Source organism: Polypterus senegalus, chromosome 3, assembly GCF_016835505.1.
Source record: "Polypterus senegalus isolate Bchr_013 chromosome 3, ASM1683550v1, whole genome shotgun sequence".
Classification (NCBI taxonomy): Eukaryota; Metazoa; Chordata; class Cladistia; order Polypteriformes; family Polypteridae; genus Polypterus; species Polypterus senegalus.
The window spans coordinates 301,188,986-301,212,409 of record NC_053156.1 but is presented as its reverse complement, the minus strand read 5'-3'; the positions used below and the strand labels follow the sequence as shown (position 1 = coordinate 301,212,409).

Here is a 23,424-nt window from a genome sequence, read left to right as displayed (position 1 = left end):
AGGATTGTATTATTGTGTTTCTTAATGATTATTATTGTTATTATATGAGTATTGTGGGGGAGAGGGTGCTTTGTGCACTGTGGCATTTGAATAAAGTCAAGTATTGGACTTTTACCTGATGTTTGAAGTGGTGGAAAAGGGTTCAAGGGAGCGACAGCGCCCCCTATCTGTCACTATATATATACTGTATATATATATATATTTATAGAGAGAGAGAGAGAGAGAGAGAGATAGATAGATATATGTGTATATATACAGTATATATATATTTAGATGTGTGTGTGTGTATATATATATATATATATATATACACACACACACATGAAAGCAACACTCATATCAGTGACAAAACAATTACATTATCAATCATGTTACGTTATTTTTAAAATGTTTCCTTTTCTTTTTCATAACTTCTTTAACACACTACTTCTCCCCTGTGAAGCGCGGGTATTTTGCTAGTATTTAATAAAATTCAGCAGGTTAGATATCCAGGCCTAGTGTATTCCCACTCTGAAGTGATATAATAGCTTCTAGTAATTCTGATAGTGTCCGAGGTTTATGCAATTCCTCTGCACTGAGTATCTACCCCTGGTATCTGTAATGTATCTAAAACATATTAGATTGTGTCTTGTTGGTGATGGCAGATATTTCATTCTGAACTTCATGCTTGTGGATTTGTTGAGCTAAGATCTTATTAACCTTCTCTCCATGTTTATAGCAATGATCTAGTGGTTCTATAATAGCCAAAAAACGTGATCACTCACAGAAATCTCTGAAATCAAAAGAATCCATAAGAGACCTCATGGCAGAGTGACAAATCTATGTTATCAATCTGGATTGACAAAAGAAGATGCAAGGAATAGGTATGCATGACTACTTTATTAAAATTTGACTATACAGGGATTTTAATGATTAAAGGCTTCACTGGATCCTTGGCGTCTCTTCATCTGAGAAGAAACAAGAAACAAAAGATGAATGAGCAGATTACAGCAAACATAACAACTAAACATTCAATAAATGGACTGCAGGACATCAAATGGACAAAAAAGCCAGTTGTCAGTCGAGAGAATGAGACGTAGGAACCAAGATGGGTTATGACACACAAGAGAAGATGTTTTAACAAACTTGAGTAAAAAAGAGTGAAATGATTCACACAAAGATGAATTTGCAGAAAACATCAGAAGCCTAAGAAATTTAGCAAACAAGATGAGACCACTCAGTCCATCAAGCCTGCTTGTTTAGCAAATAGCTAAGCTGCTTGAACTCTACGTAAAATGCACTGGATTCAGAAAGTATTCAGGACCCTTCAGTTTCTACGCACTTTATGGTGTTGTAGACTTCATTTCCAATGATAAATTGTCCGTTTTTGTCCATCAGTCTGCATTCAGTAACCCACAGTGACAAAGTGAGAACATATTTTTAAGAACAGTTTGCCGATTTTTAAAAATCCTAATGAAATGTGAAATAGAAGAAGTTTGCAACCACCAGAACTCTTTCTAAAGGTGGCAGTCTGGCCAAACTTAGTGACAAGGCAAGAAGGGTCTTAGACAGAGAGTCCAGTAAAAATCCAATGGTCATCTGCTAAGATGTCAGAAGGATGACTACCTCGACCACTCTTCATCAATCAGTCATTTATGGTAGAGAGGCTTGACAGAAATCAGACTTGAGTAAAAGGCATATGACAGTTTAAAGTGCCCTTAAAGTCTGAGGAAAAAGATTCTCTGGTCTTAGGAGACAAAAACTGAACTCTTTGAACCTGCCTGATACCATCCCTATGGTGAAACATGATGGTGGTATTATCATGTTATGAAGATGCTTTTCAAAGGGACAGGGAGACAGGTGAGAATTGAGGTAAAGATGAATGCAACAAAATACAGAGAGGGCCTTGAAGAAAACCTGCTCCAGAATGAATGCTACCTTAGACGGGGTGACGGTTCACCATTCAGCATTACAATGACTTGAAACGTACAACAAAAATAAAGCTGAACTGGCTTAAGGACAAGTCTCTTAGTGTCCTCGAGTGACCCTCCTATTGTGTATTCAAGCCAAAAATTTTTACTTCCTAATTAAATGGAATTAAATTTCCTCTTCCACGAATCTGCCTTAGCGTGTATGCTGTGCAAGTCCCTCTGTGATGGTTCAATGGATTCTTGATTATCTGGCACTCCACCTTGCTTGGCATTATCTACATACTTAAGTAGCTTACTATTTATATTTAAATCATTTATATGATAAATTTATATATACATGTATTAAAAATAACGGCCTTGGTGTAAATTCATGCTGGACACCACACTTAACATCACCCAGTTCTAATAAGTTTCCTCACACCATGATCCTCTGCTTCCTGTGTCTGAGCCAATTCTACACACATCTACACACCACAACCTGAACATTAGCATAAATCACGTTTTGAAATAATTTCTTAAAGTCAATATCAATAATATCATACACTCCACTCTGATTGTATCTTGTTGTTCCCTTCTTATAGAATTCCAGCCTGTTAGTGAAACACGACTTTCCTCTTTTGAACTCATGCTGACTGTTCAGTAAAATGTCTGCTCTTGCCATGTTTTTCTCAATTTTTTCCGTAATATTTTCTTCCATGTTTTCATTCTCAATGTGAATGATTTGGTTTTAAGTTCTACATTGTATACAAAGCAAGTTCTGGGAACGTGTGGAACTGGATACGTTACAAAAGTAAAGGGAGCAACTAAGATGGCAAATAGAGTCAATACGGCTTTTCTAAATCATCTGTGCTGTGACTGGCAGACTCTTTTCTTGATGAAGGTTACTGTATAATGAAGGACAGTTTCTATTCTACACCTGAACTGTGTGTGATTTTACTTCAAACAAAAACCGATGTATACAGCACTGTATGACTGAAGTGCCATGATATACCTGGTCATTCCAGTCACATGAACACACCAAGCTGAAACATGGTGCAGTGTCTGTGCAGCAAGAAGGCACAATGATTTCAATGAAGTGGAAGGACAAAAAAGACGTCTGCCTCCCAGACACTGATCACAATGCAGCAACTGTCAATGTGCATGTTGGGGAAAATGTGGAAGTAAGCCTGGTGCTATGGTAGGTTACAAAACAACACAACAGGCAGCGTTGATCATGTAGGTATTAACATTCTACCCTGTGTAGAGGGGCAAAATAAAGGTGCCAGAATAAAAGTAGACTGCTTGGGGTGCCAAGTGGGTAGAAAAAACTGTTTAATTTCAACAAGAAGCAAGCAATGGAACAAAACTAAAGGACTTTAATGTGTGTTTTCTTGTCAAAAAATTATTCTTTCAATCAACCATTTCAGATGGATGTTGTTCTGGCTCAGGGTAGAGCAGAAGCCTGGTCAACATCTAAAACGAGATGCCATCCTCCGTCAAAGGTCTCTTTTTATTTTGGACAAGAAGGGAAGGGGCTTGTTTTGTTTCGGTGCCAACAAGGGATGGTTACTCAAGGCTGTGATGGAAGAAGGAAATAAGACTGGCACCACCAGCGCCCCCTCTCTTCCAGGGGTGGTATTACTTTATATAGGCAAGACTGGAAGAAGACACTCTGGTGTGCATGTGTGACTCCTGTCATGCAGAGGCAACATAAAAATATTTTACAAAAAAAAATTCTTTCGACATTTACTTGAACAGTGACTATGTGCATTGGTGACTGTTTCAAAACAAACTGCATGAAAGATGTGCACTAAATCTGCACCATTACCTCAGTGGACACGAGATGTTTACTTTCTACTGTAATTCTGTTAATATGTCGGCATTTTCATATTTTTGTTAAACACAATTCATTTTTGAGTTGCTGACAATAAAGCTCAATCCCTTTTGCTCATTTTTGTCATGCCAAAGGAGGATAACCAAAGTTGACTGGGACACAGAAAAGGAAAAGAGAACAACAGAGTCATATAGTGTCTCACACTCAGTGCCTTACCTTTACAGGTTAATGCAAATGGGAGGCAGCCTAAAAGAAAGAAAAAATTAAAATGATGTACTCTGAAAAAAATGTCCACCACTCTGCTTAGGAATAAATTAAACACAAATAAATGAAAAATCTCTGACTGAAAATGTCTACACTTCAAGTGGACATAGGAAAAGCATGAAATTTATGAGACCCAGTAAATTCACCAACCACTAGTAATAACAATAATAACATTTTTTTACATTTATATAGTGCTTTTCACTGCTCAAAGTGCTTTACGTAGTGAGTGGGGAGCCACTTCAACCAACATCAATGTGCAGCATCCATCTGGTTGATGCGACTGCCGCCACTTTTGTGCCATTACGCTCAGCACACATTAGCTGTTAGATGGTGAAGTGCTGAGAGATAGTTAGCCAATTAGAGATGGAGGATGATTAGGGGGCCAGAATGACAAGGCCTTGGTGGCCAATTTAGCCAGGATATCAGGATACACCCTGCTCTTCACGAAGGATCTTTTATGATCACAGAGAATCAAGGACCTCGATTTTATGTCTCATCCAAAGGACGGAGCCACTTTTACATCACTAGGCAAATCATCGCTGCTGTGTCTGATTGCAGAAGGTCGCAGTTTCATTTTTTCCATAGGCTTACAGAACCTTTATTCTGTAATAACACTGAATTGAATTGAAAAAAAGGGCTACCAGGCCAAGGGTGGGTTCAGCTAAAGAAGTTAGTGCCGAAGAAGCAAAAGAAGAACAAGAGTGGGGAGAGAAAAGAAAAGTGCAAGTTAAAGGTAAAAGTGGGGACACTAAATCTTGGAACATTGACTGGGATTTGCCAGATTTGATGGTGTGATGGACGGCGCACATGAGGCAGTATGATGTAAGAATATTAGGAGACAACCTATCAGGAATACCTGCTCCCCACTAGATGGCAGCATCCCTTGTTGGCACTACTTGTACTGACACTCGCAAGGCATGCTGGCCAATAAGACAGGCTTGTCAGATTCCCTGGGGTTGGCCAGGGGGTTACTGCAGGGATACATGATTGCTACTTTGTGGAACTTCTACTTGGAGTGCTATAAATGGGATCTGCCCGGACATTGTAAGTACTCTCAGGTCTAAGATTAAAGGAGCTGTTCGACTTCATCCAGGTGCGTCAGAGTCAGGTGTAGTGATGGACTGGGAGATCAGAATCAGCAGGAGAATAAAACCAGAGCAAGCAGCACCAGGGATGATTTAGAAAGAAAGTTTGAAATGAAGTACAGTCATTTGAGAGAGTGTGGAGGAATGGAGGGAGAAGAATAGCAAAGTTGAATTAAGAGAAATTGAAGAGATGTTGGGATAAGACGACAGGAAGGAGCCCAAATAGGGACAAAGAGACATGGTGGTGGAACAGAGAGGTTGAGGATGTGATAAAGGCTAAGAAGGAGAAAAAGAAGACCTGGTACCACCACTGAGGGAGGAAGATAAATAAATTAATGGGCAGACGAACAAGCAGGCAGTGGCAAGAGTTCAGGGACAGACATTGGAGGAGTTGCGTGAAAAACTGGAGAGAAAAGTGGAGGAAAAAACACTTTTAGCATAGCAAAGAGTAGGAACAAGGCATGGAAGGATTTTAGTCAGATAAAGCAGATGAAAGATGAACAGGGTGTGGTCTTAAATAAGCATGATAGGATCAAGAATAGATGGAAGAGGAACTGTGAAAGGCTGTGGAATGAAGAAAATCCAAGGGTGCCATTAGGGGTTGGAGGCCCAAATGAAGGACAAGTACCAAGAGTAACTATGGAGGAAGTAAAGGAGGCACTAAAAATAATGAAAACTGGAAAGGCAACAGAATAGGATGGATGGAGGATTGGCCAGGAACTGGTGAAGAAGTTACATGTTGCAGAAATGAGAATGTTGAGCTGGATGTGTGGAAATACAAAAAAGGACAGAATAAGAAATGAGACAATTAAAGCTTACAACAAACACTGGAGAAATAATTAAGAAAGTTCATTAAAGTCGGCTGAAGTGCTATGGACATATGATGAGGAGAGACAATGAATATGATGGTAAAAGAAAGGTGGGGGAAGGAAGAGAAAATCATGGGTGCCAAAGTGGAGGAGGATGGATAAAGTAAACGAAGATCTGAATGAATGGAGTCTGACTAAGGAGGAGGTGCAGGACTGAGCAGAATGGAGAAGGTTAATAAATCACACTGACCCCCACGTTGAAGTGGGAAAAGATGAAGAGGATTAAGAAGACAGAAAGTAAGGAGAAATCCTGAAAAATGTTTCATAATTGGAGAACAGATATTAAAAATGGCTTTTATCAGGTGGCGCCTTTTCAGCTGACGTATTTCCGGTTAACAGACAAGGCCTGTCCAGGAAGACCCAGGACATCACCCTGTTCCCGTTATTTTTCATTTCATTATTATCTGTGCAAGGAATATTTTGTTTGCCCATTGTTACTGAAAGTTGACAAAATAAGTAGGGGCTGATGAGATGGCTGCATTACAAACTTGCCAGAACATTACAAGAGAAGATCCTCAGCACCTTGTGATGTCTATGAATCGCAGACTTCAAGTAGTCATTGCATGTTAGGAATATGTGACAAAGACCTAAAAATGACGGCTTTAGTAGACCTGCCATTGCTGAGTTACAAACATTACGGTGCACTGTAATCGAGTGACCATGTAGATAAATTGTCATTTCTAAATTGTATGACCAATATGTACGAGAAGCCACTAATGTGAAAGTCTACAGCGTGCACTAAAATCACGTCTGAATTGTTTGAGTTGAGCAAAAGAGGAAATCAAATCAAAATTTGTTTTTGTTCCAAACAGTATGGAGAGCACTGTATGTGCTTTACTTTAATCACAAAATCTCATGGGAACTCATTACTAAACAAACCATATTGAATAATAAGTTCAAATTATTACAAGGTTCATATACTGTAATGTATGAAATTCTTACCTGGTAGGCAGACTATCCTATCCGGAGCTCCCTGAAAGAAAAAAATATTTCACTGATCAGAAGACTAAAGAACTGGACTTTGGTTTTCTATATCAGTGGTAACTTCACATGACAAACACTGAACATTGACAGTGAATTAAATAAAAAATAAAGAATCCCTGATGGGCACTCAGATGACTGAGAGATGTTCACAGCTGTAAGAGAGCAGCTGCTCCATAATATGTGACGTAAAAGCCTGTGGTGATCAATTAGCTGCCATTTATGCTTGCCGTTTGAAGACCTTAGTCACAGAATTAATGTCCACACCTGCTCCATGAAAACAACAATTACACCATTATAAAAGAAAACAATGAAATTCCTTGAGAAGTTGACATATAGAAAATTAAATGAAATGTAGACCTCTGGAATATCATCATCAACACGTCAATAAATTCCCTTGTATGGTGGATTCAGAAAGTATTCAGACCCGTCCACTTTTTTTTTTTATCATTTTGCTAAGTTGCAGCCTTGTGTTAAAATCATCTAAACTAATTTTTTATTCATCAAGTAACACCCAATATCCCAGAATGACTAATAGTGAAAAATACATTTTTGCAAAATAATGAAAAATACAAATCTGAAGTAGTATATTATTGTAAGAATGTATACCCTTTACTCAGTACTTACAGGTAATATATTATGTGTTATACAGGTCATAAAATGAATTATTTCAAATGTCATATATACGTATGTCTCTCTCTTTTATCAGTGCAGCTTTGACATCATGGACCAGAAGGTGCATACTAATTCAGCGTGAGCAGCAACACTGAAGAATTAAACTAAATAAAATAAAATTCACATCCACAATCATACCCAGTCATGCACACCACTGACACCGGCGTCCACAGTTTTCCCAGTCCCAGTCTCGTTCATGCACAAGATTTGACACTGTTTTCAAATAAAGAGGCGGTATAATAAAATAAGGTTGTTATACCACGTCTTTATCTGAAAACAGCATCAGATCAGGGGTTTGGGGGTGGGGTTTTTTGTGGGAGCGTGAACGTGACTGAGAGAATAAAAATGAAAAAAAACGCTAAGTTTTACAAGTACAATAAATTTACATAGGCTGTTATAGACGCAAATCAAATGTATGTTTTTATTGTATAATATTAACAATAAGAGCACCTCATTACTCAAAACAGGATATTTGGCAGGCGGTCAGGATCAATCCAGTGATCTCTTGATTACAAGTCAGCAGTTCTCACCGCTAAACCACAGAAGCTGGCATATCAACAGCCTACCCTAACGTGCTTTCTTTTTCGTCTGTTATATTCTTGAATAAAATTACACTTGTTTTGTGATAATTGTACCTTTTGTGAAAGTGTTTATTTGATATTTGGACTTCAGGCTTCACGCATTATACACTTCATGTCTAAATTTTGTAATTTATTAATAAAACATAAAAAACGTTTCTTTTTTAACAATGTGTTTGCAAAGATTGTTGTAGACACGGAACAAACATGAAATGCATGTATTCCAAATGACAAGGTATTATTTACCCTCTACAACTCCAGCATTTCACTGCAAGATAAACGCTGAGCACTGAGAATCTTTGTTTGTGAATTTAGCTGCAGTCGTGAGGTTGATGGGATAGCAGGCTGCTTGTGCTGATCGACACATTTGCAACACAAAAGAAGCTGACGAAGAGGTGCGAAGGTTTTTAAGGTGGGCCAGGATTACAAGTTTTTTCGTAGGCTAAAGGGAATTCTAGTGTTAAGGATATCTCTGTACTTTGTTTCAGCTTTCCTTTAAACCTTTTTTATTCTAAGTTGCCAGCCCCACATTATGATACTGCCACCACTATACTTTGGAATTCAGAAATTCATTAGTGGTGCCTGGTTTCCTCCAGACATGATGCTGAACTTGGTTTCATCAGACCAGAAATTCTTGTTTTTCACAGTCTGAGAGTCCATTAGGTGTTTTATTGGAAAATTTCAAGCAGGCTTTGAATTGAAAACCTTCCAGATACCAGTGCAGATCCTTAGCCACAGGTCTACCACTTCTGTGACACCTTTTATAGACCGGTGTGTGTCTTTCCTAATCAATCAAATCAAATGAATTCAACACAGGTGGGTTCAAAACAAGGTGTACAAACATCTCACTGATCTATACTAATAAAAGGCAAAGCCCTCACTGACTCACTGACTCACCACTAATTCTCCAACTTCCCGTGTAGGTAGAAGGCTGAAATTTGGCAGGCTCATTCCTTACAGCTTACTTACAAAAGTTGCGCAGGTTTCATTTCGAAATTCTACGCATAATGGTCATAACTGGAACCTATTTTTCTCCATATACTGTAATGAACGTTAGCTCGATGGCCGTGGGGGGCAGAGCTGCGTGTGACATCATCACGCCTCCCACGTAATCACGTGAACTGACTGTGACCGTAGTACGTAGAAAAGAAGGAAGAGCTCCCAAAGTGTGCTGAAAAAAAAAGGCTGAATACTTTATTTGCGAGATACAAGTTTAATGAGAAGACACGAGGTATAAACGAGACTTTGGATCACTTTGTAATGGAATTAAAATTGCTGTAGCGAGAAACTTTTAAGTGCCGGTTCTTAGCTAACATTAAATAACGGCGTGGACATCGCGAGATCGCACGAGATAGCACAGGCACAGCTCAGAAGCTTCGATGCATGTACTCCGAGCGGCTCACGCGAACTGACTATGAACGCAGTACGCAGAGAAAGCAAGACCTCTAAAGAGGGTGGAGAGTTTTGCTCACGTGAACCTGTCTGCCAAAAGTGACATTTCCTGCACTGCAAAAATACTACAAAAGTCGGGCAGCCGGCGCGCGCGCGCACGCATGCGTAGCTGTGCTGGCCTTTGAAACACTGAGTGCGCTTCTGCCTTAAGTGAAAGTAAACCCTTTAAATTTTTTTCCCCCTTCCCATGAGTTATAGCCCAGATAACTATAAACACGGGATCCCATTTCTAGACCGCGGCAAACTAATATTAAGGCGCTTCGCACTTTCTTTTACACGTATACGATTATGAGGTCGTCAGGTTGGATTATGAAGACAAGCACAGGAGTGAAGGACCGACAGTGCCGTCCCGGCCAGTTAATGGCAGGGCCGTCTCACCAGTCTACACGAGACCCACCGCGACGCTAATATCGTCAGCGAAGACCTCTCTCTACACTATATAAAGAAAAAGGCAACTTTCCTTTCTTTACACCTTTTTTCCTTTTATCCCAAACCAAAGCCTTTCTCTCTTAACACTGCAGAGGACACAAAAATGATTTTCTTTTAATTGCTGGTAATGCCGGTAAGGCACATTACCACAGGCAGAAATTTGGACGTACACATAGAAAATATAATTTCTATACCACAGCCGTCGTGTAGCGCCTTTCAAAAGGGATCATCTACCAAGAGATGATCCATATACATTTTAGCTGGTTAGTACTACTTTCCTGTTATGTTATACCGGTTTTAAAATGTAGCTTACCCAAAACCACTCCACTGGTGCTCAGTGTATCTTTACTTCTTAAAACGTTAATGTTTTACTGTTTAATAGCTTATAGACTACATTTTTTTTCCCCTTGCACTCAGTGAGCGAGGCCAATGGGTGATCAATTATATATATATATATATATATATATATATATATATATATATATATATATATATATATATATATATATATGAATGACCTCCAAAAAGTGCTGAGACTTTTGATATTGTGAACGTGTCTGCAAAAAGTGTCGTCTCCTGCCCTGCAAAAGTCGAGCAGCCGGTGCGCGCGCGCATAGCTGTGCCGGCCTTTGAGACGGTGACTGCACTTCTGCCTTAAGTCAAAGTGAGCACTTTTCATTTTTTTCTTCCTCCCCCTGAGCTATAGCCCAGACAACTGCAAACACGGGATCCCTTTTCTAGACTGCGGCAAACTAATATTAAGGCACTTCGCACTTACAGGAGTGGAGGACCGACAGTGCCATCCCAGCCTGTTAATGGCAGGAACGTCTCACCAGTCTCCACAAAAGGCGCTCATATCGTCAGCGAACACATCTCTCTACACTATATAAAAGAAAAAGGCAACTTTCCTTTCTTTACAAATTTTTTCCTTTTATCCCAAACCAAAGCTTCTCTCTTAACACTGCAGAGGACACAAAAATGATTTTCTTTTAATTGCTGGTAATGCCGGTAAGGCAGAAATTTGGACATACACATAGAAAATGTAATTTCTATACCACAGCCGTCGTGTAGCGCCTTTCAAAAGGGATCTACTACCGAGAGATCATCCATATACATTTTAGCTGCTGATAGTACTACTTACCTGTTGTGTTACACCGTCTTTAAAATGTAGTTTACCCGAAACCAATCCAGTAGTGCTCAATGTAGCTTTATTTCTTAAAACGTTAATGTTTTACTGTTTAATGACTTTTAGACTACATTTTATTTTTTTTCCCTTGCACTCAGTGACCAAAGCTATACACACACATATAGACACATACATATATATACACATATATATATATATATATATATACCTGTGTACATATCTACATATACACTGTAAAAGACTCAATAGGAGACAACAAAAAGGTTTGGGGTTTTCCGGCCCCTTATATTGTCGACACTCCAGACTCTTTAACAAAATAATGCAGGGTCAAAACACAAGAAAAATACATTCATGCGCGACGCCATACTAGGCGTCGGCCATTTTTATATGGGAGGAGCCGGAAGTGCAGGAATGCTGGGAAGGAGGAGTGATGGATGATGGGACTGCTGACGTCAGAGAAGATGGCGGAGGAAGGGTGGATGTGAACGTACTGCGGGCAAGGTCTTATGGCGGAGCATCTTTAGTCCTGGAAAACAAAGAAACAAGGTTAGTACCCCGCCATTCCCCGCAGTCGAACGTCCTTTGATGTGTTTTAAGATCCATCCGCGGTCTCCTAGTCGCGCATGCATGACAACACACATATACTATATACACACATACACCTATCTACTGTACATTATATATACACACACATACATACATACACACACACACACACATATATATAATTTGTGTGTGTGTATGTATGTGTATATATAATGTGGATAGGTATGTATATATATATATATATATATATATGTGTGTGTATATGTTGATATGTATATATGTATTGTCAGGGATGCCAGGGGCAACGACCCGGCCGGGACGCCGTTAGGGACCGGAAGAGGGTCAAAACCCACCCTGGATCATGTGGGGGCCGCCTTCCTGGTTGCTCTGGGGGCCACAGGTACAGGCCATGGAATCTCCACCCTGTAGGGGCCCGTGGTCACCGCCAGGAGGTGCCCCAATGCCTTGGGGACCTGTTGCCCCAGCACTTCCGCCACACCAGGAAGTGCTGGGGGGAAGATTTAGGGTGACACCCGGAGAGCTGCCGGGAGGACAGCCGGCACTTCCACCATGCTGGGGCGTGGCCAAGGGAGGAATGCCAGGAACACCTGGTGCTCATCCAGGAACTATATAAAAGGGGCCGTCTCCATTCATTAAGCGCTGGAGTCGGGAGGAGGCAGGACGAAGCAGGACGAAGCACAGAGGAGATGTGGAGGCAGCCCGAAGAAGGCATTTGTGGCCAGGACTGAGTGTGTTGGGGTGTTTTGTGCACTGAACTGGGTCTGTGTGACCAATTTAATATTTTTAAATGTTGTAAATAAACGTGTGGTGGTTGAGAAACAACATGTCCGCCTGTCTGTGCCCAGGTCGAGTCCACAGTATATATATATATATATATATATATATATCCGATTATAACAGCAGCAATCCAAGCTGTGAGAAAACACTAAAAAGGAGGTGTGTCAGACGTCGTGGTACATTTTCTGATGCAGCTAGACGAAAACAACTTTGTGACGCTGCGGCCAAATACACAAAACAATTACTTTGACAATCATGTTACATTATTTTTAAAATGTTTCCTTTTCTTTTTCATAACTTCTTTAACACACGACTTCTCCGCTGCGAAGCACGGGTATTTTGCTATATGCATATATATATATATATATATATATATATATATATATATATATATATATAGTCACGCACGCTAGTAGGAGGCGCGGACGGATTCGGCACCTAGAACGTGTTCGCGGCAGGGAATGGCGGGGTACTAACTTTCTCCCTCTGCTTCCTCATAGGAAAAAAGATCTCCCTCCGCCATAGCTGAAGGCTGACCGCAGTACGGCACTTCCGCCCTTCCTCCGCCATCTTGCGATGACGTCATCCTTCCCGTCCTCCCTCACGGTCCTTCCCAGCATCCCTGCACTTCCGGCTCCTCCCTTATAAAATGGCAGCGGACGCCACGGTTGGCATCACGCTTATGAACGCTTAAATGCTTTATAATTTTGACCTGTTTTTGTTTTCATTGTTGCTACGGATTCGCGACAATATACGGGGCCGGAGAACCCCAAACCTCTTTGCTGTCTCCTGCTCCATTTGTTATATATATATATATATGACAGCAACACTCATAACAGTGGCAAAACAATTACATTGACAATCATGTTACGTTATTTTGAAAATGTTTCCTTTTCTTTTTCTTTACTTCTTTAACACACTAATTCTCTTTCACTTCATTATTTTTATTACATTTTGCAAAAATGTCTAAAGTACTGTTTCTGCTTTCATTCCAAGATACCGAGGGTTGCTTGATGTGAGAAAAATGATGCAAATGATTTTAGCATAAGACAAGAACATAACAAAATGTGTAAAACATTAAAATATTCTGAAACTTTATGAATCCTGTGTACTTCACACCATTGTGGCACACTTGGATAATAAAAACTGCTTTGCCCGACTACTATTCATAGACAAGAGTTTAGTAAAGGATAAGTTTGGTATTTTTCAAGCTAAAGTTATTTCTTCACAAATATGATACAGATGTGGACACATTAGCTGGTCTACTTCTGGCACATTGAAAAAGTGTTGTATGCCCCCAGAAAAGTGATGACATAAAAAGCAATTGTCCCTGTATGTTTTTTTACATATCATGGAGTAAAGCAAAGAAAATGTGAAAAGAGATCAAGTAGTGCTTCTACTAAAAAGAAATTCTGAAATGGCCTGGACACATTAGTTCAGGACCCCTTGGAAAAAAAAAATAATAATTGGATTCAAGTGATTTATTAAACAAGCTGTTCTCATGAATTCGTACCACACGTCTCCAACTGTGCAATCAGTCATTCTGACCATTTAAATGAAGAAAAGTCGTCACCCTGCTGTGTGGTGTTATTGTTTGTCTCACACTGAACATGGACCAGACAGAGCAAAGGAGTGAGTTGTCTGAGGAGACCAGAAAGAAAATGATAAAAAAATACATTTTAGGTATTTACTGAAAATATTTATATTTACATTAAGTCGTCTAAAGTTGTTTTCTTTTTACATGTGTAAAATTAGGCAATGCAGTTAAATTTTCAATGTGTGTGTTATTAAGAATTTTAACATACTGAGTACAGCAAAACATTTCGCTGTGTCACCAAGCTTGGTTTCTTTGTAGCTCTTTATTCATATCCTCTCTGATAAACACATATTAGACTGTTTTTCCCTTCTTTCAACATGCAAGAGAATAAATTCCGATTGCCAGTTTCCACCCGTTCGGCGAGATGGTGGACTCCCTGCCTTATCAACTCCCTTCTGTTCATCATCTAATTTCCACGAACAACATACTTGTGATTGGATTTCCTCTTTCCCCAACTGTTGATGCCCTTGCCCTGTCTTTTGCTGCTGATTGGTCATTTGATTGCATTTAGATTTGACACAAAATATCTTTCAAACATTTATTCAAAAGGGGCTTCTAAAAAGTACTGAATGAAGGGTCTGAATACTTCTATGAATGTGAGATTTCAGGTTTCATTTGGAGTTAGTTTCTAAACCAGTTTCCACGTCTTACTGAACACACATCTCCACTTTGTCATTATGTGCTATGGAGAGTAGATTGATGGGCATGAATGGCAAATTTCTCCATTTCAGACATTAAATGTATGACACAATAATGTGTGCAATCAATCAATCAACATTTATTTATATAGCACATATTCATACAAAAAAATGTAGCTCAAAGTGCTTTACAAAATGAATAGAAAAATAGAAGACACAATAAAAAATAAACATAAGTCAACATTAATTAACATAGAATAAGTAAGGTCCAATGGCCAGGGTGGACAAAAAAAACAAAAAAAAAAACTCCAAAAGCTGGAGAAAAAAAATAAAATCTGTAGGGGTTCCAGACTACGAGACCGCCCAGTCCCCTCTGGGCAATCTACCTAACATAAGTCAAACAGTCCTCTTTGTATTTAGGGTTTTCATTGAAGGACCTGATGATGATGGTCACGTAGACTTCTGGCTTTCAGTCCATCAATGTTGGTGCATCATGATGCTTTGAGTAGGTGGTGGTGGCGCAGGCCGCCACCACAAAGAAAACGGAAAAAGAAACAGAAGAGAGAGTTGGGGTCAGTATGGATTTTGGAGCCACTGTGAATAATTATTATGAAGAATTGAACATACAGAGTATCAGGATTAAGTTAAAGTGAAGTTATAAAAAGGCCATGTTAAAGTAATGTGTTCTCAGCAGTGTTTTAAAGTGCTCTACTGTATCAGCCTGGTGAATTCCTATTGGCAGGCTATTCCAGATTTTGGGTGCATAACAGCAGAAGGCCGCCTCACCACTTCTTTTAAGTTTAGCTTTTGGAATTATAAGGAGACACTCATTTGAAGATCTAAGGTTATGATTTGGAATATAACGCGTCAGGCATTCCGATATATAAGATGGAGCGAGATTATTTAAGGCTTTGTAAACCATAAGCAGAATTTTAAAGTCAATCCTGAATGACACAGGCAACCAGTGTAGTGACATCAAAACTGGATAAATTTGTTCGGATTTTCTTTTCCTAGTTAGGATTCTAGCAACTGCATTCTGCACTCGTTGCAAGTGATTGATGTCTTTTTTGGGTAGTCCTGAGAGGAGTGCGTCACAGTAATCTAGTCTACTGAAAACAAATGCGTGAATTAATTTCTCAGCATCTTACAAATATATAAGAGGTCTAACTTTTGCAATGTTTCTTAAGTGAAAAAATTCTGTCCTGGTGATCTGATGAATATGCGATTTAAAATTCAGATTACAGTCAACAGTTACCCCTAAGTTTTTCATTTCCGTCTTAACTTTTAATCCTAATGCATCGTTTATTTCTGATAACCTCATTGAATGCATTATTGCCAATTACTAAAATTTAAGTTTTCTCTTTATTTAGTTTGAGAAAATTACTATTCATCCATTCAGAAATACCAGACATTGTGTTAGTGAATCGAGAGAGTCGATGTCATCAGGTGCTATTGATAAGTACAGCTGTGTGTCATCAGCATAGCTGTGGTAGCTCACGTTGTAACCTGAGATAATCTGACCTAACGGAAGCATGTAGATTGAGAATAACAGCGGACCCAGGATAGAGCCTTGTGGAACACCATATCGGATATCATGTGTCTTTGAGATTTGATTACCACAACTCACAAAATATTTTCTCCCTGCCAGGTAGGATTTAAACCAATTTAAGACCCTGCCAGAGAGGCCCACCCATTGACTAAGGCGATTTCTAAGAATATTGTGATCAATGGTGTCAAATGCAGCACTCAGATCTAAGAGGATGAGAACAGATAAACGGCCTCTGTCTGCATTTACCTGCAAGTCATTTACTACTTTAACGAGTGCAGTTTCTGTACTGTGATTTGTTCTGAAACCCGACTGAAAAATCGAGAATAGCAGGTTTATTTAGGTGGTCATTTAACTGCATAATGACTGCCTTCTCTAGAATTTTACCTAAGAAGGGCAGGTTAGAGATGGGTCTAAAGGCAGAGGGGTCAAGATTATTTTTGAGCAGGGGTTTAACTACAGCAGTCTTAAGACAGTCTGGGAAGACCCCCGTATCTAATGACTAATTTACTATGTCCAGAATATTGTCAATTAGCACGCCTGATATCTCTTTGAAAAACGTTGTTGGTATTGGGTCAAGGACGCAGGTGGAGGGTTTCAGTTGAGAGATTATTCTATGTAATTCAGGTCAATCTATCCTGGTGAAAGCATTTAATTTGTTTATAATGGAGTACCGGGGCTTTGGAGGTTCTGCAGTGTTGGGGAGATATACTATGTTATCTCTAATATCATTAATTTTTTGATTGAAAAATACAGCAATGTTCTCACAGGTTTCACTGGAAGTATTCTGGGGGCATTCCTTTGTGTTCCATGGGTTTAACAGACGATCAATTGTAGAAAATAAGACTCTGGGATTACTAGCATTGTTATTTATAATATTAGAGAAATAGCAGCGCCTCTCAAGACGGACAGTATTATTGTATTCTGTTATTTTAGCCTTCAATATCTCATAATGGATAGTTAGTTTAGTTTTCCTCCATTGACGCTCAGCTCTACGGCATGTTCTCTTTAAATCAGACACTCTTTGGGTCTTCCATGGAATAACAGTACTAGAGAATTTTTTAACTGTCTTTTCAGGTGCAACTATGTCAACAGCAGCTCTTACTTTAGAATTAAAGTTTTCCACTTTACTATTGCAGAAAGTGGAAAGTGGCTATGTCTGAGAAGACGCTGCAAAATGTATTTCATTTTTAGAGTGAATTTGCTACACTGCCCATAAATATGGAAGGAGTAGAGCATTAATACTCACTGCAGCAGCCATTGCAAGAAGCAAAGCGATAGTGGAAAAGAAGCAAACTGTTTTCACAGCAAACATGGTGATTGTCTCAGCAGATGAGGTCTGAGGATCTCTAAATTTGTGGGCATATTATACACTTTTATATTTTTAGACTATGTAAATATTCAATGATAAAATGAATATGTGATCTCACTAATTTGCATGGGTGTGTAAGATGAGTAAATAATAAAGCATTTGGCTCTTACTCAGTAATTCACAAAAACTAACTCTTAAGACCTAAAGGTATTTTTATAAAGCCACATGTTTATTACATCCATCCATCCATCCATTTTCTAACCCGCTGAATCAGAATACAGGGTCACGGGGGTCTGCTGGAGCCAATCCCAGCCAACACAGGGTACAAGGCAGGAACCAAACCAGGGCAGGGTGCCAACCCACGGCAGGACACACACAAACACACCCACACACCAAGCACACACTAGGGCCAATTTAGAATCGCCAATCCACCTAACCTGCATGTCTTTGGACTGTGGGAGGAAACCCACGCAGACACGGGGAGAACATGCAAACTCCACGCAGGGAGGACCCGGGAAACGAACCCAGACGGGTCTCCTAACTGCGAGGCAGCAGTGCTACCACTGCACCACCGTGCCGCCCTGTTTATTACATTAGTTTTACAAATGAGAATATATTATGCACTTTAAAGTGCAAAGACGCCTTTACTTCTGAAATAATCAATTCAGAAACCTAAGAAACAGTAAAATAAGTCAAAATGTCTAAATAAATCAGCTAGTATGAGCTCAGGCTCTCAAATTTCTTGAAAGAGCAGGTCTCAAACATATTGATTAAAATGAAGATAGAAGAAGCAGCAGGCCTGACTGAACTTGGAAATGAATGTCCTGTCTTGAGCAGTGGCTGAAGTGGAATAAACATTTGGCGTTACTCCTTGTACTCCATGAATAGCAGAGGTGTTGTCCTCCTTCTGCGAATAGTAGGGGGCGTTGCAGAACCCCAAACTACCAGACACAACCACAGTGAAGTCCCAGATTCAAATAAAAGGTTTATTATTAAAAAGTACATTAACAAAAGGCTTCTGTATAATCGTATATATAAACATCTTATACACAAGTGGAAGTGTTTATGTTTGTCCAGCCTGGAAGTGAGAGCTGGAGTTGGGGTAAGAGCTCCACTTTCGAGGATACGCAAGCGAGGCCAGCACGTCGGCAAAATGAAAACTCCTAGGAGAGAGACGCCCAGAGTATTTCCTTTCATTTCCCTGACATCTCTACATTTCAATTTTTTTTCTGAAGATTTCAATAGTTTCTAGGAACTTGTGCTTTTTGTAGCATGGGCTTACACTGCTAGTAATGTAATATTAACCATAGCACAAGCTTTGTCTTCTTCCTCCCAACTCCATCTTGCCTGGATGATGTCTAGCAGCACCTTTTATCTTAGACATAGGAGTAGTTTCAGATCAATCACACAATATGTAGGTACTTCTGGGTCAGGCAGAATTTCCCTCTAGTGGTATCTGAGTACTCCAATAGGGCTGCCCACCAAAAATGCAATTCTCATACAGCCCAGCAACTGTCCAAATGGGAAGAACATCAAAGGGTATGAAATTTTTACTCAATGTATAAAAATAATAATACTCCCTAGTCACGGGGACGTTAGAAATGAAGTACTTCCGGGCTGAAGAAAAGAAGAAGTTTTCTTCTGACCCGGAAGTGCTATGGAATCATGGACTGAAGGACAGAATCCCTCCTGGGTTACAAACTATATAAAGGACTGTGGGAAAGCCAGCAGACTGAGCCTGAGTTGGGAGGAAGTGTAATGGAGCTGCTGGGATGAGAGGAGGATTTATTATTGATTATTGTTATTATTACCAATTTTTTTATTTTTAATAAATTTGCAAAAAACCTCAAGTAAACTTTTTTCACGTTGTCATTATAGGGTGTTGTGTATAGAATTCTGACAAAAAAAATGAATTTAATTCATTTTGGAATAAGGCTGTAACATAATAAAATGTGGACAAAGTGATGAGCTGTGAATACTTTCTGGATGCACTGTATATATATATATATATATATATATATATATATATATATATATATATATATATATATATATATATATATAGCGGTGGGCTGGCGTCCTGCCCGGGGTTGGTTTCCTGCCTTGTGCCCTATGTTGGCTGGGATTGGCTCCAGCAAACCCCTGTGACCCTGTAGTTAGGATATAGCGGGTTGGATAATGGACCACCTACAACTGAACACCATCAAAACCAAGGAGCTGGTGGTGGATTTTAGGAGGCCCAGGCCCCTCATGGACCCTGTGATCATCAGACGTGACTGTGAGCAGAGGGTGCAGACCTATAAATACCTGGGAGTGCAGCTGGATGATAAATTGGACTGGACTGCCAATACTGATGCTCTGTGTAAGAAAGGACAGAGCTGACTATACTTCCTTAGAAGGCTGCCATCCTTTAACATCTGCAATAAGATGCTGCAGATGTTCTATCAGACGCTTGTGGCGTGTGCCTTCTTCTACGTGTTGGTGTGCTGGTGAGGCAGCATAAAGAAGATGGATGCCACACACCTGGACATATTGGTGAGGAAGGCACGGAGCTGGACAGTTTGACATCCGTGGCAGAGCGATGGGCGCTGAGCAGGCTCCTTTCAATCATGGAGAATCCACTGCATCCACTGAACAGGATCATCTCCAGACAGAGAGCAGCTTCAGTGACAGACTACTGTCACTCTCCTACTCCACTGGCAGACTGAGAAGACCCCACACTATGTGACTCTTCAATTCCATCCCAGGGGGTAAACGTTAACACTACACAAGATTATAGACTGTTATACCTGCCTCACACTTTCTACCTTGCATTTTTTAACTTGCACTGCTGTTTTTTTTTTATTGCTCTTTCATTAATATTGTTTATGATCAGTATGCTGCTGCTGGAGTATGTAAATTTCCCCTTAGGGTTTAATAAAGTATCTATCTATCTATCTATCTATCTATCTATCTATCTATCTATATATTGTCACGCACGAGCGCTTGGGGAACAGCTGATCGACCCGGTTTGCTTCGGAAAATGTCCCGGGGGGGACAACGGCAGTGTACTAACCTGTCTCTCTTTACTTTTTTTTAGAATGACCGAGACATCATGGCCATAAAGAGTGACCGGATGGCTATAGGAAGCGCACACTTCCGGATCTATTTAATCCCTCTGCTGACCCATGATGACATCCCAGAATCCACCACAACAATCCCAGCATTCCTCATTTTAATATCATAAAATGTCCGTCTTCCCTCCCTTTAATGTCTTTTGAGTTTTTGTAAAAAACAATTGATGATTTTTTGTTGCAGTATACAGGGCAGAAACCCCAAACCTTGAACATTCTTGTGTCCTTTATTACAGTGGCGTAGCCAGTAGGATTGACAAGGGTCCGAGAAGATGACAGAAGGACAGGACCTGAATGCAGTCCTCAATACACTTCTCGTGGAGCTCCAGGCCGTCAAGGTTGAACAGGCGGTGTCCAAGGCGGAGCTCACAGAGACAAAGAGGTGGCTGGCAGCCGCTGAAATGGTAAGGCCAGAGCCCCCAAAGAGAGAAAAGCCACCCGACATAAGTGGCCACGGGCGAAGTGGGCGTCCATTTTGGCACCATACCTAAAGGGGCCTGTGCAGCGGGCGTATCATGACCTCCCCGAGGAGGAAGCCGCCCAATACGAGCTCCTGAAGGCTGAAATCTAGCAGCACTACGGAGTGATCTCCGGCCAACAGGCACGCATCTGGTGACACTGGCGCTTTGACCCCGCACTACCGGCTAGGGCCCTGGCCTTTGAGTACTGGGGCAAGCTCGGGTGCTGGCTACAGTCAGACAGAAACCAGACTCGCCAGGTGGTAGAGCAAGTGGCATATGAGGGTTTAATATACGTGATGCCAGATTATCTCGCCCAACAGGTCCCGAGGCACCCGTTTAAAGATATGGCCTTCTGGAGGTTCTGGAAAGACAACTGGCGGTGACCCAACTCAAGGGGGCTGAGAGCTCTGCGCGTGGGTCACGACAGGGGCGTGTTGTTGTCTCTGAGTCCACTCGAGGCTCTGGCCAAGCCAAAGGAATGGAAGCTGGCGCTGCCACGCTGTTTCAAGTGCGGTAAGCCGGGACATATGCTGCCAGCCTGCCCTCTCAACCAAGAGCCGATGGACTGCAGCTGGGCGAAAGAGGAAAGGTACTATGTACTGTCTAACCCCCTTCCGGTCACAAATATGGGAGTGGTGTTGTTAAACGGGCACTTGGTGGTGGCAATGTTCGATTCCGGGAGTAACATAACCATTGTTGCTCGCCATTACGTTTTACCGTGACAATTGCTCGCTCAACATTTGGGCATTAAGTGTGTGCATGGGAAGACCAGGTCCGCAAGGTGCTTTATCACTTGTGAATGGGCTCTTAAACAGCTGGAGGTTGCTGTGATGCCGGAACCCCCTTTCCAGTCATCTTGGGACAAGACTGATCGGAAACTAAAAGCGGTGGGACCGTCGCCACTCCTATTCCCAGGCTAGGTCTGATTGTGTTGGGTCAGGGGCCCCTTCCCTCTGTTCCCATGCTGTGCACCTCGGTGACTTCTGATGACGTGGATGGGTTGGGGGAGCTCTTTCTGGTGCCGGTCCCCGACCCGGATGTATACCCAGGCGGGGCTCCGGAGCAGGCGAACACTCCCACGGGCCCATTTACTGATGTACTCACCGGCTTGGACACACAATATCGGTCCACGCCGGCATCATTTAAATGTGAACAATGCAATGACGATTCCTTGAAGTTTGCCAGGAATACTATTGTCTCCAGTGACGACATATCGTCCATGGCCTCCATACCACACGGACCCTACTTTGTGCTAGAAAACGATCTACTTTATCAAGTTTCTGAGCACGAAGGTGAGATGCGAAAGTTGTTGCTAGTGCCGCGGACTTACTGGCGGGAGGTTTGCAAGATAGCTCACGCCCACCTCCTAGGTGGTCATCTCGGGGCCGAGAAAACCCTACAGAGAATAAAGCTCTGGTTTTACTTGCCCAGGGTCAATGAGTAGGTCCGCCGTTTCTGTCAGTCCTGCCCGGTCTGTCATCTACACCAGATTCCTCGAAGGGACTGTGCTCCTCTGATCCCGATTCCCCTGATAGACATTCCTTTTGAATGGATCGGTATTGATCTGGTTGCCCCCCTGGAGCCTTCGGTGCGTGGTCACAAATATATTCTGGTGATTGTCGACTACGCAACTTGATAACCCGAAGCGGTTCCCCTGCAAACTGCTAATACCATCGCACGGGAACTAGTAGGGCTATTTTCCCGAGTGGGCATACTCAAAGAAGTCCTCACGGACCAGGGTACGCCCTTTACCTCAGATACGTTCAGGGAGGTTGCTAAGCTACTCCAGATTAAGCATCTCAAGGCATCCGTCTATCATCCCCAGACAGATGGACTAGTTGAGCACTTCAATCAAACTCTGAAGCAGATGCTCCGCAAGGTGGTCAGCGCGGACAGTAGGAACTGGGACTAGCTTTTACCACTGGTGCTTTTTGCCTATAGGGAAGTACCACAAGCCTCCACAGGGCAGTTTTCCCTGTTTGAGTTATTATAAGGACAACAACCCCGGGGCCTATTAGATGTATTAAAAGAAGGCTGGGAAGGGGAGACACTTCCCTCTACCAACCTCTTAGAATATATCGCACAAAACTAGAGGGGTGGGAATTCTCATACATAGAACAGTACCATTTGTAGCATCAGATTTAGTATTGGATCCTGAAGGGAGATATGTGATGGTCATGGGAGACTTATCTAACTGTAAAATGATTTTG

At 41.1% G+C, this 23,424-nt stretch overlaps 1 long non-coding RNA gene across 1 annotated transcript; it reads right to left on the bottom strand.

The window, feature by feature from the left end:
- Nucleotides 1-862: 862 nt before the first annotated feature.
- On the bottom strand, nucleotides 863-17,663 carry LOC120526933. The gene is made up of 4 exons (XR_005633239.1): nucleotides 17,578-17,663; nucleotides 6,884-6,914; nucleotides 3,940-3,969; nucleotides 863-947 (listed from the first exon to the last, which is right to left on the bottom strand). It is a non-coding gene; the product is annotated as an uncharacterized LOC120526933 (long non-coding RNA).
- Between the last annotated feature and the right edge of the window lie 5,761 nt (nucleotides 17,664-23,424).